Below are 14,414 nucleotides of genomic sequence, written 5' to 3'. Positions count from 1 at the left end.
TGACCTCAATCCTATCGAAGATTTGTGCGCAGAACTGAAAAAGCGTGTGTGAGCAAGGAGGCCTTACAAACCTGACTCAGTTACACCAGCTCTGTCAGGAGGAATGGGCCAAAATTCACCCAACTCATTGTGGGAAGCTTGTGGAAGGCTACCCGAAACGTTTGACCCAAGTTAAACAATTTAAAAGCAATCCTACCAAATACTAATTGAGTGTATGTAAACTTCTGACATGCTGGGAATGTGATAAAATAAATAAAAGCTGAAATAAATCATTCTCTCTACCATTATTCTGACATTTCACATTCTTAAAATAAAATGGTGATCCTAACTGACCTAAAACAGGGAATTTTTTACAAGGATTACATGTCAGGAATTGACATATACCCTATTGAACAGGTAAGAGTAACTGTCTCCAGGGTACAGAGTGCTGTTGGGCTGGATGGTCAGAACAGGTTTCTCTGCATAGACACAATCAACACAATACCATTACCTTATACTTGTTACAGTATCATGAGACAAATAAAACACATTTGTTTTACTTTTCTACACAGAGCATACAAACACAACCGAATACTGACACGTACATCATGAATGACTCAATATAAATAGTGTATCAATCACCTATTTCAATTGAATCACCTATTTCAATTGAATCACCTATTTCAATTGAATCACCTATTTCAATTGAATCACCTATTTCTTTAATATAAAATATGACTGAGAAAGGAAAAGCAGTGACAGAGACAAAGAGGATGAAACATAAAGATGGAGGTTTGATCAAATAAATGAATATCTAGCATCATCTTCACCACAGTATCCACAGTAGATTCAACAAAGACCAAGAAAGTCAATACAGTACAGACAATAATACATCGACAGTACTTTCAGTGTAGCACACAGAGCAAGGTGTTCTCCATTCTGTCCCACTGACCATCTCCGAACTACAGTTCTTCTGACAAACCGCTCTACTTCCTGTATGGTGAGTCTGATTACATCACACAGAGAAAAAGAGAGACAAGATTCTGCAGAAATGTATAAAGACTGAACAAAAGAACAGTACCTGTTATTTTCTGAGAAATGTATTTTTATGTTTGGCTACATTAGTTACATGGCCCCAACCTCTTTATTGGAGGAAAGAGGATGGAACTAGAAGAGAGATCTGAGATCAGATCTTGTGGGTTGACATCAGAATGTGCAGATGTTTGTTTCATGTTGCACTATGCACAGATAGAGGGATACAGACAGACAGACAGACAGGAAGATATACACTGAGTGTACAAAACATTAAGGACACCTGCTCTTTTCATGCCATAGACTGAACAGGTTAATCCAGGTGAAATCCACTTCAATCAGTGTAGATGAAGGGGAGAAGACAGGTTAAAGAAGGATTTTTAAGCCTTGAGACAATTGAGACGTGGGTTGTGTATGTGTGCCATGCAGAGGGTGAACTGGCAAGACTAAATATTTAAGTACCTTTGAACAGGGTCTGGTAGTACGCGCCAGACACACCAGTTTGTTTCAAGAACTCTAACGCTGATGGGTTTTTCATGCTGAAAAATTCCCTTGTGAATCAAAAATGGTCAAAAACGCTTTCTCTGTATACTGAGATATATATATATACATATATATATGCAGGCCTAGCTAGCCAACCTAATTTGTGCCACTGCCCACAAAGGAAATGGACATCTTCAGCCACCCCCTCCCTTCATATACACACAGCTCTTCTCACCTCTCACTGTCACACTGCTGCTTAGGAGAATATGTCAAAACCACAGTCAGCATGCTTAGTAACTAACTCCTCTCAGGGGTTTGGTGGTTGACTTGTTCATTAGACAGTTGAAGCTCAGTCTCAGCCGGCAGCTAGCCACATAACTGACATATCTATAAGCGACTATTTATCAGTTGTGCACTCGATCATTCTCTGAGGGACTGTTTTTGTTTGTTTGGGTGACACGGCAGGAGTCGATGGACGGTTAAAAAAAAGTTGTTTTTTCCAGCATCTCCCAAACAGTGTCAGCAGCGTCTCTAGACTATTTGCCTACTGAGCTGACGAGGAGCGGAGCTGGGGTAGTTTTTTCACATCTCATGCCCTCAGCCTGTGCCTGAGTGTATTGCCTAACTGTGTGTTAACACTAAACTACCTACTACATAACACTCTATATTAAGTTGAGAGTTGCAATTGGAACATTGCATTCCAAAGTTAGTGTCCAGTGTTCCCTATAGTTCCTGTGGCTGTGACACAAATGTTTTTTAGTCAGAATAAGAAAGCTACAGATGCTTTAAAGATTTACAGAATAAATTAGCATGTCCTGTTTATCTCAAGTCAACTTCCTCTTTCTGTAAAAGGAGTGGACACAGCAAAACTGTGGTCTTTCTGTGGGTGGACAAGATCTGAGGAAGGAGTTTTTGGATAAAAGTCAATATTGCATTTACAATACCCGGTCATGTTTACATTTTCAGTAGAATCTGTAGTTTTACTAGGAAAGGTGGAAAGGTGTCAAAGGTTTGACTTCATGGCACATGTGACATTTATAATTTGGTTTAGGAGCTATTTGGAGGTCAACTGTGTGTGAATGTTCTTGCGTTACAGCACAAACAAGGTAGGTCTGCCAACTGTTCAAAGAAATAACCCAGGAAAGTAGTGATCAGAGTGATAGATTACATGTAAAGGAGAAATGAACATGACACGTGAACTACAGTATACAGTATGCTAAAAGAACATTGGCATCTCTCTGATAAACACAAAAAGCCTCACACACAAACAACTGACTTAACAACTTTTGTTTTGTACGGTCAAAAAGGTGACAAACGTATGTAGAATAGGGACATACTCTCTGTGAGAGAGTAGGTTAGGAGCTAGGTTTAGGAGCTCTCTCTCTGTGAGAGAGTAGGTGAAGACGCCATGAAGTACAAAATATCTGTGAGAGAGTAGGTTTAGGAGCTCTCTCTCTGTGAGAGAGTAGGTTTAGGAGCTAGGTTTAGGAGCTCTCTCTCTGAGAGAGTAGGTTTAGGAGCTAGGTTTAGGAGCTCTCTCTCTGTGAGAGAGTAGGTTTAGGAGCTAGGTTTAGGAGCTCTCTCTCAGTGAGAGAGTTGGTTTAGGAGCTCTCTCTGTGAGAGAGTAGGTTTAGGAGCTAGGTTTAGGAGCTCTCTCTCTGTGAGAGAGTAGGTTTAGGAGCTAGGTTTAGGAGCTCTCTCTCAGTGAGAGAGTTGGTTTAGGAGCTCTCTCTGTGAGAGAGTAGGTTTAGGAGCTAGGTTTAGGAGCTCTCTCTCTCTGTGAGAGAGTAGGTTTAGGAGATCTCTCTCTCATTGAGAGAGTAGGTGAAGACACCATAAAGTACAAAATATCAAGTTAGTAGCCTAGATTTACAAAATATACACAGGCAACAGACCAAAAGGAATAGCCTCTGTACCAGGCTTAACCTATCCTCTCTACATGAAGAGGGCAAGACTGAGAGAAACCAGAGAGGAAGAGTTGAAACGAGACAGATACATGTCCCAAAAATCTGTCTTCTCCATCATGTGGTGTTTTCACTGTTTTTGTATGGAGGCCAATAAGAAAAAATAAAAATAATAATTGAACGGCTTACTTGCTGCTTGTTTGATCAAATAGAAGTTTCGTAATGATGAGGTTGTTACGAGTGTACTGATGGAAGTAGGAGGAATAAACACTATTCAGTAAGAAGGTTCTAGAGCTCAACATGTCTTCTCCATGCAACACATTACTGAGATCTGTTACAGTATCTGACAACAACACCATGACATTGATGCACTAACACACATCTCTCTTTTTGTTGAGTCATGCTAGAATAACACAGTGGGATATAAGGATATTTGTAAAATGTATTGTAGGACATGGTGATACAGTAGTAGTAGTGGTAGTGGTAGAGGTATTAGTAGTTGCATTGTTCATACACACTGGTTGATATTTTGTCATTTTAAAACCATGAAAGAGGATCAAAAGACTAATACCTTATATTACTACACCTCACCACATCATTTACCTGCCTTGGACAACAGGCTGCAGATACAGTATGTAAATATGAGAATAGAGTCACTGTCACCAGTTATATAAATAGATTCAATGAAAACAGATTTCCACAACTGTCAGTATCACCCACAAATCGAGTCAAATTGACAGGTGCTGTTATGAAATTAATACACACTGTAACTACAGTGAGCTAGAATCCTACCTACAGTACACATCAGAGGCAGAGCTGTTGTGAGGTCACTCCCACAGACCAGAGACTCAATGAGGAAGACAGTATTCAATCAAAAACTATAACCAGTAACTGGTTTTCGAGGATAAGCCATGAAGCTGAATTGTTCCTGGTCTTTTAGCAACCCCCTCAGAGCTGGGCCTGTAAATACCACATATCCTTACATCCCATGCATTTAGTCATGATCAAATATGTTTTTGTCACTGACATTTCATTGTGTTTGAATGTATGACAAACATATTTATTACTGGATGGGAAGAGTAAAACTGGAAATTGTACTGTAAAATTATTTGATCTTTTTTGGGGTTAATTCATGACAATTAATATACTGTAGTGAATGTCCCCTATTGATCCCTTTCATGATCTCTTTGTTTTGAGGTGTTTCTCACATACTGTGAAAGTGGACACTGAGCACTGAAACATTCTATTTTGTCTAGGTGGTTTCAGAAATACTTCATAAAACAGAGGAAATGTCAATTTCAACACCTTTATTTAAAATGAATGATGAAAATCTCTATTGGCAACTAATCTCACGAGGCATTTGCAAGTTATATTCTTTAAGATTCCCAAAGTGTATGTACCAATCACAGATTGTCCCTTGAACTCACACATTGGGAGCCCCAAAACTATTTTAGGCTGAAAGGAAGGCTGAAAGACAGTTGTATGGATGAGTTGACTATAACTGTTTACTTGTGCATTCATGCCCTCTTGTGGATGATTGAAAAAAAAGTGAAATACAAGAGCAAATATATTGTAAAAGTAGTCTTTAAAAAAAGTGTATAATTCTAATATTCTGTGAAATATATATACTAATACACTGAATTAAAATATAAACACAACATGCAACAATTTCAAAGATTTTACTGAGTTACAGTTCATGTAAATTAGTCAATGTATATGTATATTAGATATTAGTCAAATGTAATAAATTCATTAGGCCCTAATCTATGGATTTCCTATGACTGGGAATGCAGATATGCATCTGTTGGTCACAGATACTTTTTAAAAATGTAGGGGCGTGGATCAGAAAAGCAATCCGTATAGGGTCGGACCACAATTTGCCTCATACAGCGCGGCAGTGTTGATCAGGCTGTTGATTGTGGCCTGTGGAATGTTGTCCCACTCCTCTTCAATGGCTGTGCGAAGTTGCTGGATACTGGCGGGAACTGGAACACACTGTTGTAGATGTCGTTCCAGAATATCCCAAGGAAAGCTCAATGGCTGACATGTCTGGTGAGTATGCAGGCCACTGGGACGTTTTCAGCTTCCAGGAAATGTGTATAGATCCTTGAGACATAGGGCCATGCATTATCATGCTGAAACATGAGATGAAGAGGGCGGATTAATGGCATACAATGGGTCTCAGGATCTCAAATTGCCAATAAAAAATGAAATTGTGTTAGTTGTCCATAGTTTATGCCTGCCCCTACCATAACGGTTAGAGTGTTGGGCCAGTAACCGAAAGGCTGCTGGATTAAATCTCCGTGCTGACAAGGTAAAAACCTGTCATTACGCCCCGGAACAAGGCAGTTAACCCACGGTTCCTAGGCTTTCATTGTAAATTAGAATTTGTTCTTAACCGACTTGCCTAGTTAAATAAATATATGTAAAAAACAATAATTAATATACAATTAAAAATACTGCCACCATGGGGCACTCTGTTCACAACGTTGACAAAAGCAAACCGCTCACAAACAGGATGCCATACCCAATACAGTTTTAACCGTTAGGTGAGCATTGTCCTCTGAAGTCCGTTACAACACCAAAGAGCAGTCAGTTCAAGACCCTGGTGAAGACAACGAGCAAACAGATAAGTTTCCCTGAGACAGCTTCTGACACATTTTTGGGTGGAAACCCAGAGTTTCATCAGGTGTCCGGGAGGCTTGTCTCAGACCATCCCACAGGTGAAGAAGCCGGATATGGAAGTCCTGGGCTGACGTGGTTACACGTAGTTGTGAAGACGGTTCTCTGAAACAACGTTGGAGGTGGCTTATGGTGGAAAAATAAACATTAAATTCTCTAGCAATCTGGTTATAAGAACGGAGGCACAGATGTGATTGAGAGATAAGATGACGTACGTGTCACTGTCAGTCTGACTACATCACATCATTACTGAATTACTGGGTTGCTTAAAGACCAGGAACAATTCAGCTTCATGGCTTATCCTCGGAAACCAGTTACTGGTTATAGTTTTTGATTGAATACTGTCTTCCTCATTGAGTCTCTGGTCTGTGGGAGTGACCTCACAACAGCTCTGCCTCTGATGTGTACTGTAGGTAGGATTCTAGCTCACTGTAGTTACAGTGTGTATTAATTTCATAACAGCACCTGTCAATTTGACTCGATTTGTGGGTGATACTGACAGTTGTGGAAATCTGTTTTCATTGAATCTATTTATATAACTGGTGACAGTGACTCTATTCTCATATTTACATACTGTATCTGCAGCCTGTTGTCCAAGGCAGGTAAATGATGTGGTGAGGTGTAGTAATGATGTACACATGTGAAACAACTGTTTTGACATGTTGAGCTGACATTTTCACATTTGAAAAAATTGTATATTTGCTGTTTTAGTTGTGAAAATGTTATCACGTTTAGTTTCATGGTATCACATTGAATATTTGTATCCCCATGTTGTCTCATTTATTTCACGAGATCATGTTTCCATGTGCTACAATATTTGTAGTTTAATGATGTGTAGTTTACATTGACTCCGTAAGTCCAGCAGGCTAGTCTTTTTTATTTCATGTTTAATTTCTTACTATTATTGTGTTTTATTGGTGCGTAACTGTTCTGAAAGTTGTATTGTCAATTTAGTTTTGTATTTAAAAATGCCACTTTAAATGTGTACATGACACTGCAACAACATTTCCCCATGGGAACAATAAAGTCTGGAAGTAAGCAATGTTATCACATGTCACTTTACATGTTGTCACTTTACATGTTGCCACCTACAGTACCAGCAGCATACCACCCTTCATCCCACTGCTGGCTTTCCTCTGAAGTTAAGCAGGGATGGGCCTTGTCTGTCTCTGGATGGGAGACCACCCTTCATCCCACTGCTGGCTTTCCTCTGAAGCTAAGCAGGGATGGGCCTTGTCTGTCTCTGGATGGGAGACCACCCTTCATCCCACTGCTGGCTTTCCTCTGAAGCTAAGCAGGGACGGGCTTATTCTGTCTCTGGATGGGACACTGCTGGAAGTGGTGTTGGAGGGTCAGTAGGGGCCACTATTCCCTCTGGTTTAAGGAGATACCAGGGCAGTCTAGGTGACATTTCCCTGCTTAGGGTGCTGTCTTTTTGATAGGAAGTTAAATGGTTGTCCTGACTCTCTGTGGTTATTAAAAAACCCATGGCACTTATTATAAGACTATGGATGTTAACCCTGGTGTCATGGCAACATTCCCAACCTGGCCCCCTTCCATCATAGCCACCTAATCATCCCCCTCATTACTAGTTGGCATAATACAGTGTCTTCAGAAAGTATTCACACCCCTTGACTTTTTCCACATGTTGTTGTGTTACAGCCTGAATTTCAAATGGATTAGATTGAGATGCATTGTTACTGGCCTACACACAATACCCCATAGATTATTACAAATGAAAAGCAGACATTTCTTGAGTCAATAAGAATTCAACCCCTTTGTTACGGCAACTTAAGGCAAGTCACATAATATGTTTCAAGGACTCACTATGTGTGCAATGATAGTGTTTAACATGATTTTTGAATGACAACCTCATCTCTGTTCCCCACACAGACAATTATCTCTAAGTTCTCTCAGTTGAGAAGTGAATTTCAAACACAGATTCGACCACAAGACCAGGTTTTCCAATATCTCTTAAAGATGGGCACCTATTGGTAGATGGACAACATTTAAAAAAGCAGACTTGAATAACCATTTGAACATGGTGAAGTTGGTAATTACACTTAGGATGGTGTATCAATACACCCAGTCACTAGAAAGATACAGGTGTCCTTCCTCACTAACTTGCCAGAGAGGAAGGAAACTACTCAGGGATTTCACCATGAGGCCAATGGTGACTTTTTAAAACAGTTAGAGTTAAATGGATGTGATAAGAGAAAACTGAGGATCGATCAACAACATTGTAGTTACTCCACAATACTAACCTAATTGACAGAGTGATAAGAAGGAAGCCTGTACAGAATACAAATATTCCACAATATGCATCCTGTGTGCAACAACGCACTAAAGGAATTCTGCAAAAAATGTGTCTGAATACAGAGTGTTATGGTTGGAGCAAATACAATACATTCATCATGAGTTCCACTCCTCATATTTTCAAGTGGTGACTGCATCATGTTATGGGTTTGCTTGCAATCGAGGACTGAGGAATTTTTCAGGATAAAAAATAAACAGAGTTAAGCACAGGCAAAATCCTAGAGAAAACCTGGTTGTCTGCTTTCCACCAGACCCTGGAGATGAATTCACCTTCCAGCAGGACAATAACCTAAAACACAATGCCAAATCTACAATGGAGTTGATTACCACGAAGAAAGTCAATGTTCTTGAGTGGCTGAGATACAGTTTTGACTTTACTTAAAAATCTATGGCAAGACCTGAAAATGGTTGTCTAGCAATGATCAACAGCCAATTTGACAGAGCTTGAATCATTTAAAAAATAATAATGGGCAAATATTGCACAGTCCAGGTGTGGAAAGCCAAGAAAAACCAAGAAAAACTCACAGCTGGAATCACTGTCAAAGGTGATTCTGTAAAGTAATGACTCAGGGGTGTGAATAATTATGTAGTTAAGATATTTCTGTACTTCATTTTCAATAGATTTGCAAACATTTCTAAAAACATGTTTCACTTTGTCATTATGGGTTTTGTGTGTAGATGGGTGAGAAATGTAAACTATTGAATACATGTTGAATTCAGGCTGTAACACAACAAAATGTGGAATTGTCTTTGTTATTGTGTTGTTTATGTGATGTGTATCAGGGTAATTGTTCATGTATTTTGCATGTGCATGTGTGTGTGTTGTTTAGTTTGTATGTGTGTCTGTGTACACGTCAGAAGCATACACAAGCATTACCAAAAAACAGAGATGGGAGGAGATTCAAAGCTGGGAAACTGGGTACATGAATCAAAACATTTTCGCGTTTCCCAATTTATTCCAACAATTGACCTCTAAATATCTGAATGTGTATTTTTGTAGAGTGTAGAGTGTGTGACACTTGTACAACATGTCAAGGAGAAAACATAAATAGAGAGAGAAAGGTTACAGGGGAAAAGCAGTCAGACTTCACCTTTAGTGGGTACAGCCTGGTAAACATCTGGGGTTTCTTATCGCCCCCTTCAGGGACAGGCCTGTAACTACTCCACATTCCAGTTGATCACAATATAGACACTAATATGGTCATTTGTCACATAGCAACAGCATAAGCCCTCAGTCTACTGGGTCTGCCCTCTTATTCCTTCCTCTCTCCATGTCATCATAATAGTACAGACATGTAACACTTCTGTATGGGTTCATATCAGTAGAAGTCAATCTGAATGTGATTTACAGAAGACTGACAGCAGTAGGGTGCATAGAGATTTAGTTAGAAAGTGTTGCTTTACATGATAAGAAATGTATAGAAACGGTCAAGATGTAAATGCATTGATTCAACTCAGAAATACAGAGAGTTAAATTAATATGTCCTTAAATCAAGTTATATTTCAAAGCAATACAATGATGAGGTGAATCATCACTTTTTATTTGATATATGAGAATTAATACAAAACACATCATACCTTCTCCATTTTAAGTTCCATAGTGGAACACCCATCTGGCTCCTAAAACAACTACTGAAACCATTTGACAAAATACTTACATGTTGGAAATGTATATCTGCTGTAAAACCTTTTTACAAAATACTTAGACAGTATTTGAAAATGAAAATAAGTCAAAAGTAAGTGGAGTTTAAAGGTAGACTCGGCAATTTGACGTAGATGTAGAAAGTAAACTGCAGAGTGATTCAATTTCCACAACAACTAAGAACGTTGAAGCATGAGGCTCAACTTCTCCTCTGTTTTGGTCCGGAGACTACCAGACTGTGAACGTGAAGTGAACCCGTGCATATGTGCAGATACTGTCTGTGGCTGTGTGAGAGTGAAGTCTTGCATCTCACTCATCTCAATATCTGTAGTGCTACTCTTGGCAACGTAATTTCGCTGAGTCTACCTTTTATATAATAATAAGTATAAAAGCTGCATTATGCAAATATACATTTTTAATAAAACTATAGCTACGTGTTCCATCTTAACTGTTATAGTAGGTCGACCAACCAGGTATAAACACATCTTTAGTATTTAAATTAGAATAAAAAACAGAAAAGATTCACATACTGTATATATCCACCTGCATGTAAAAAGCATGAGATTATTTAAAATACAACACATGCAGCAGGAACTACACTATTGTTCAATAAAAAACGGAAATAAAGACAGATAAGTGTAATATTTGAATCAAAATCTACATCAATCAACAATAACAAAGGGAAGCTTACAATCCACCAAAAGCTGAAAACGTCAACTTACAAAATCATAACATTCAGCATTTGTGAAATTCCATTCAGTGATATTAAACTCAGTAAAACACTATCATATGTCAATGGTAAAAACTTTACAATCATTAAAGTGGTTGTTCAGCTTACAGTTCGTACTGTAATGATCACACGGATGATACGTTCTGTTTAATGACATCATCACATGGTATCTGGTCTTGAGGAGATTTGACTGTTGAACACAAACCTACAGGAATATAATGGATGGAAAGTATCACTAGAGACTGCTCTTTCAAATATACACAGCTACACAATGTAACCTATCAGAGATCATGACATAATGAAGGAGATTATACAGCTGGATACATTGAAAGAGAGTTCTCACCTCGAGCCCTGCAGCATTTCGCCATCCTCATGATGGACACCAGTAGAAAGGGAGACATCACCAGTAGACCACACAGCAGCCTGGGCAGAGAGATGGAGACAACGGAACCTGGAGGGACTAGAAAAACACATGATTTTACCATCAAGACACTTGAACACACACAATGCTCTTCTGACATCTCAGTCTTCGGGTTAGGATATGTTTCCTGATATTTAAATATACAGGTCAGAGTCACAGTCTCCTTCAGTCAGGGGATGGACAGGACTCTCCAGGATCACATCACCATCTGTGTAACATAATATATAAATACTGTAAATCTGGAGTCATCACTCACAATACATCAACATCTTATGAGCTTGTACATTTTCACATTTGACATTTGAGTCATTTAGCAGATGCTCTTATCCAGAGCGACTTAAAATAAGTGCATTCATCTTCAGATAGCTAGGGAGGAAAACCACATATCTCAGTCATATAAATACATTTTTCTTCAATAAAGTAGCTATTGACAAAGTCAGTGCTAGCAGGGGGGAAAATTAGACATTTTATGAGATGCAAACATTCAGTTACAGAACTGAAAATCATACCATACATACATGTAAAAAAACACTGAATGTTGTACAACAGATGCTCCATGCACTGTGAATGTTGTACAACAGATGCTCCATGCACTGTGAATGTTGTACAACAGATGCTCCATGCACTGTGAATGTTGTACAACAGATGCTCCATGCACTGTGAATGTTGTACAACAGATGCTCCATGCACTGTGAATGTTGTACAACAGATGCTCCATGCACTGTGAATGTTGTACAACAGATGCTCCATGCACTGTGAATGTTGTACAACAGACGCTCCATGCACTGTGAATGATGTACAACAGATGCTCCATGCACTGTGAATGTTGTACAACAGATGCTCCATGCACTGTGAATGTTGTACAACAGATGCTCCATGCACTGTGAATGTTGTACAACAGATGCTCCATGCACTGTGAATGTTGTACAACAGATGCTCCATGCACTGTGAATGTTGTACAACAGATGCTCCATGCACTGTGAATGTTGTACAACAGATGCTCCATGCACTGTGAATGTTGTACAACAGATGCTGCATGCACTGTGAATGTTGTACAACAGATGCTCCATGCACTGTGAATGTTGTACAACAGATGCTCCATGCACTGTGAATGTTGTACAACAGATGCTCCATGCACTGTGAATGTTGTACAACAGATGCTCCATGCACTGTGAATGTTGTACAACAGATGCTCCATGCACTGTGAATGTTGTACAACAGATGCTCCATGCACTGTGAATGTTGTACAACAGATGTTCCATGCACTGTGAATGTTGTACAACAGATGCTCCATGCACTGTGAATGTTGTACAACAGATGCTCCATGCACTGTGAATGTTGTACAACAGATGCTCCATGCACTGTGAATGTTGTACAACAGATGCTCCATGCACTGTGAATGTTGTACAACAGATGTTCCATGCACTGTGAATGTTGTACAACAGATGCTCCATGCACTGTGAATGTTGTACAACAGATGCTCCATGCACTGTGAATGTTGTACAACAGATGCTCCATGCACTGTGAATGTTGTACAACAGATGCTCCATGCACTGTGAATGTTGTACAACAGATGCTCCATGCACTGTGAATGTTGTACAACAGATGCTCCATGCACTGTGAATGTTGTACAACAGATGCTCCATGCACTGTGAATGTTGTACAACAGATGCTCCATGCACTGTGAATGTTGTACAACAGATGCTCCATGCACTGTGAATGTTGTACAACAGATGCTCCATGCACTGTGAATGTTGTACAACAGATGCTCCATGCACTGTGAATGTTGTACAACAGATGCTCCATGCACTGTGAATGTTGTACAACAGATGCTCCATGCACTGTGAATGTTGTACAACAGATGCTCCATGCACTGTGAATGTTGTACAACAGATGCTCCATGCACTGTGAATGTTGTACAACAGATGCTCCATGCACTGTGAATGTTGTACAACAGATGCTCCATGCACTGTGAATGTTGTACAACAGATGCTCCATGCACTGTGAATGTTGTACAACAGATGCTCCATGCACTGTGAATGTTGTACAACAGACGCTCCATGCACTGTGAATGTTGTACAACAGATGCTCCATGCACTGTGAATGTTGTACAACAGACGCTCCATGCACTGTGAATGTTGTACAACAGATGCTCCATGCACTGTGATGTTGACAGCATTACTGTACTCTCCTGACTCACACAATAGCATTCATTTATCATAAAACTGTTTTAGACTCACCAGTAAGAGTAACCGTCAGTGTAACTGTCTCTTCAGGGTACAGAGTGCTGTTGGGCTGGATGGTCAGAACAGGTTTCTCTGCATAGACACAATCAACACAATACCATTACCTTATACTTGTTACAGTATCATGGGACAAATAAAACACATTTGTTTTCCTTTTCTACACAGAGCATACAAACACAACCGAATACTGACACGTACATCATGAATGACTCAATATAATAGTGTATCAATCACCTATTTCAATTGAATCACCTATTTCAACTGATTCACCTATTTCAACTGAATCACCTATTGAATTTGAATAACATATTTAAACTGAATCATCTATTTCAACTAAATCACCGATTTTATCAAAAACAATGACTGAGAAAGGAAAAGCAGTGACAGAGACAAAGAGGATGAAACAAAGACGGAGGTTTGATCAAATAAATGAATATATGCCATCTTCATCAGTGTCCACAGTAGATGAGAATACTCAGCACTTCAACAAAGACAAAGTCATTACAGTACAGTAGTAATACAGTAGTGTATACTACTATAGTAATAGAGTAGTAATATTAACCATAGTGCATTGTGCTCATAGACAAACACACAAACACTAATACAATGTCAGTACTTACAGAGTAGCACACAGAGCAAGGTGTTCTCCATTCTGTCCCACTGACCATCTCCGAACTACAGTTCTTCTGACAAACCGCTCTACTTCCTGTATGGTGAGTCTGATTACATCACACAGAGAAAAAGAGAGACAAGATTCTGCAGAAATGTATAAAGACTGAACAAAAGAACAGTACCTGTTATTTTCTGAGAAATGTATTTTTATGTTTGGCTACATTAGTTACATGGCCCCAACCTCTTTATTGGAGGAAAGAGGATGGAACTAGAAGAGAGATCTGAGATCAGATCTTGTGGTTTGACATCAGAATGTGCAGATGTTTGTTTCATGTTGCACTATGCACAGATAGATGCAGACAGAGAG

The 14,414-nt window shown here is 39.3% G+C and overlaps 1 protein-coding gene and 1 long non-coding RNA gene across 2 annotated transcripts in view; both read right to left on the bottom strand.

Annotated features, from left to right (window-relative positions):
* Positions 1-14,414, bottom strand: part of LOC109906211 (basement membrane-specific heparan sulfate proteoglycan core protein-like) — a 258,730-nt gene that overhangs the window by 166,280 nt on the left and 78,036 nt on the right. The window lies entirely within an intron of this gene.
* LOC116353962 (uncharacterized) lies at positions 9,909-14,156 on the bottom strand. The gene is made up of 4 exons (XR_004203363.1): positions 14,056-14,156; positions 13,430-13,507; positions 11,112-11,228; positions 9,909-10,973 (listed from the first exon to the last, which is right to left on the bottom strand). It is a non-coding gene; the product is annotated as an uncharacterized LOC116353962 (long non-coding RNA).

The sequence above is a fragment of the Oncorhynchus kisutch genome, linkage group LG16, assembly GCF_002021735.2.
Source record: "Oncorhynchus kisutch isolate 150728-3 linkage group LG16, Okis_V2, whole genome shotgun sequence".
Lineage (NCBI taxonomy): Eukaryota > Metazoa > Chordata > Actinopteri > Salmoniformes > Salmonidae > Oncorhynchus > Oncorhynchus kisutch.
The sequence above is the reverse complement of the archived record's forward strand: the minus strand, read 5'-3'. Positions and strand labels throughout refer to the sequence as shown.